General features: G+C 36.8%; 1 non-coding gene across 1 annotated transcript; it reads right to left on the bottom strand.

Annotated features, from left to right (window-relative positions):
• Positions 1-2,865: 2,865 nt before the first annotated feature.
• LOC113461648 lies at positions 2,866-2,972 on the bottom strand. The gene has a single exon (XR_003383945.2). It is a non-coding gene; the product is annotated as a small nucleolar RNA R71 (small nucleolar RNA).
• Positions 2,973-3,380: the final 408 nt, after the last annotated feature.

The raw sequence follows: 3,380 nt of genomic DNA, 5'->3' as shown, positions 1-3,380 counted from the left end.
ATTTTCCAACTTCTCAACTGTTCGTGACCTCTCAAAACATGCAACAGGATCAACATCCCATCTCTTCTGTTTGGGAACAAACCCAACATTCCAAGCCGAGTCCTCCACTTTCTTTACAGCAAATGAATTCCAGCCATCAGAGGAGTCTTCTCAACTTCCCAACATAAATGTCTTCCCAGTTTCTCTTCCCAGCTTCTCATCTACCCGTGAAGCACATTCCCACAAACAGAGCATGCATCCGTGAGGAGTTTCCCTGCATTTGTGGCGATGTGCGCAACTCCCAAACTTCTGCAACGTCCCCAGCATTCATCTTCCAACCGGATCATTCCACCCCGTGTCTCATCCGTTCTCAAACTTCTGCAACATTCCCAGCTGAAGAGTCTCAAGCGATTCAACTTCATCCCGCATCTCAAGCAACCGGATCAACTCCCAAACCACCGCACGTCTCACCAGTCGCGCCTTCAACATGCTATAAGAGGGGGAGGCCATTCAAGAGGAGGAAATTGGATTCATTCCTACACAGCCGACGGAAGAGGAGGAAGCCAGCAGCCGCGACGGAGGAGGAAGAGGCTAAAGGAACCAGCGAAGCAAAACTCTCATCTCCTCTTTCGATCCGTCTTCTCAACCGGGTGAGAGAGGAGGAGAGGTGAGGGAGGAGAACCGGGAGCAGCCGTGACAAAGGAGGAGACGCGAGAGAGAAGAGAAAACAGAGCACTCTGTTTTCTCAATCAAAGAAAGAAAAAAAGAAAAAAAAGGGATTTATTCTTTATTTTATTTATTCTATGCTAATCCCTTTTATAAAAATGCTTGCATCTCATATGGATAACTAAATCTTTTTTAGCTAAGGCTAGGAAAAAGCCTAGCATTTTCTTCATGTATTTTCTTTAATCATCAATGGGATTTTAATGTTTTTGATTTGATTTATGGTGCAGCAGATTTATAGAAACTATTTTAAACTTATATATTTTTTTTGATTTGTTATTTCCTCCGGGTATAACAGATGCTTAGAAATCCCTGTAGTTTAAAATAGAATTACTGTAATACTGCCCATAAAACTAAATCTATTTTAATAACGATTAATTGGTATTTTTACCTCTCCACTTTCCGGTTAGGTCTTTACTCAGATCTAACTGAGATAATAGATGATTTTAAGAAAAGCATGATGAAGTGCTAGGCTGAATCCTGATGCCTTAGTTATATTTTTGTCAATTCGAATATTATTCAGCCTTTAGTTTTTGTTCACTGTCAAATCCCTGTGGATTCGATCTCGGACTCACCGAGAATATTACTTTGCTACACCCTATACTTGGGGTATTCTACATTTAATTTCCCTTTTTAAAAAGAGCAAGATTAAAAACGTAGCAATTTTTTGGCGCCGTTGCCGGGGATTTGCAACGTGCGAACGAGAACAAGGCTGCAAATTTCAATTTTTAATTTCTAGTTCTTCAATTTTTCTTTATTTTTAACACGGCTGAAATTTCAAATCTTTACAGATTCAAGGACGACAAAAAGCGGGACCAGTAACGAGGAAGATCAAGATCATATTTTTGGATTCCCGAGAGTGAACGAACTCTGGCTGTGAGTATTTAAATTAATTTTCCTGTTTTGTTCATACTAGTCCTATTTTTCCTAGATTAAAATTTTACACTTGTTTAAAAAAATTTTAATAATAAAAAATAAAAAAATAAAAAAATAAAAAGAAAAAAAAAATTTAGCTAGTTTGCTTGATCAACTATTTAAATGCAATTTAATGTCATGACATAAAATGTTAAAAATCTTCTTGATTGTTGCATATAGTATAAAGCATTTGCATAAAATAATCTAAGGGTTGAACCCATTAAAAAGATAAGGTCGGAAATTCATCAATCGTCCTTAGCCCAAAAATCATCCAAGTGCATAAATATCCTAAGCCTAATTAAAATCAACTAGACGTTGGCCCCTAAGGATATTCGAGCTCAATAGGACGAAGACCACTGAAAGTTGCACCAATTTCGCTCTGTGGCCCGGTTGATGTCTAGGCAAGCTTTGTCCCTCTAAGTGATTGAAGGGAGACAGTTTCTGTTCGAGGAAAGTGGGTTTTAAGTGGGACCTTTGCTACACGCATTGTGACCCCTCCACTTACCTGGGAGCTTACCTGGTCGACTAAGGTTACTAGACCGAATTGGAGGCTTAGGTGTCCTCTTCAAACTAGTTAGGAGTTGTCTAGAATTTTTAGGAAAACATTAGAAATTATTGGGGGATGTTTAATTTTAATTAAATTTTTGTTAAGGTGTTTGTTTAGATCTCTTTAGGTGGTACTTGTACCAACAAATATATATATATATACATAAAATAAATAAATAAATAAATAAAAAATTTCAGTTTATGCTGTTGTGGGAGAGAGATAAAACGAATAGATTATTTCGAGTTGAGTCAAGAGATAAAAATTTAATTGTTCAAAATTCAAATAATCAAATGGAAGATAATGGTAGTAATCAGGGAGATAATGAATTTCAAGATGACTTACCTATTAGAACGCTTCGTAATTATCTACAACCCACTAGGACCAGTACCCCATCCTGTATGGTTATTCCTACTGCTGCGGGAGCTTTTGACATGAAACCAGGAATAATTCAATTACTCCTAAAGTTTCACGGACTTGATTCTGAAAGTCCCTATTTGCATCTGAAAGAATTTGATGAAGTGTGTTCAACACTTCATTTCAATGATGTCACTGAAGAGGTAGTTAAGCTTAAGTTATTTCCTTTTTCTTCAAAGGAAAAAGCTAAGTCATGGTTACACTCCTTAAGGCCTAGGACCATAGCTACCTGGCAAGAAATGACACGAGAATTTTTAAAAAAATTCTTTCCAACACATAAAACAAACACACTTAGAAGAAATATCATGAACTTCGCACAAAAAGATGGAGAAACATTTTTTCAGTGTTGGAAAAGATTTAAGGACCTTTTGCTTGCTTGCCCACATCATGGATATGAAATTTGGAGGGTCATTAGTTTCTTTTATGATGGTTTGTCCTCCAATATGAGACAATTTGTAGAAATGATGTGTAATGGTGAATTCATGAGTAAGGAACCAAATGAAGCCTGGGATTATTTTGATCTTTTAGCAGAAAATGCACAAGCTTGGGATACAACAGATAAAAATGAAAAATCTAAAATAGCACCTAATGCAAAAGGAGGAATATATCTTATTAAAGATGATAATGATGTCAATGTAAAAATTGCTAATCTGACCAGGAAGGTTGAAGCCATGGAATTAAGCAAAGCCAATATAGGAAAAGCACAAACTATTGTTGAAAGTATATGTGGAATTTGCGAGAGTAATGCACATGTGACCAAGGATTGTCCTACAATCCCTGCTTTTCAAGAAGTGTTGCATGA

This window comes from Phoenix dactylifera, unplaced genomic scaffold, assembly GCF_009389715.1.
Source record: "Phoenix dactylifera cultivar Barhee BC4 unplaced genomic scaffold, palm_55x_up_171113_PBpolish2nd_filt_p 000763F, whole genome shotgun sequence".
Classification (NCBI taxonomy): Eukaryota; Viridiplantae; Streptophyta; class Magnoliopsida; order Arecales; family Arecaceae; genus Phoenix; species Phoenix dactylifera.
Note: the sequence above shows the minus strand (reverse complement) of the source record. Positions and strands in the feature narration are given on the sequence as shown.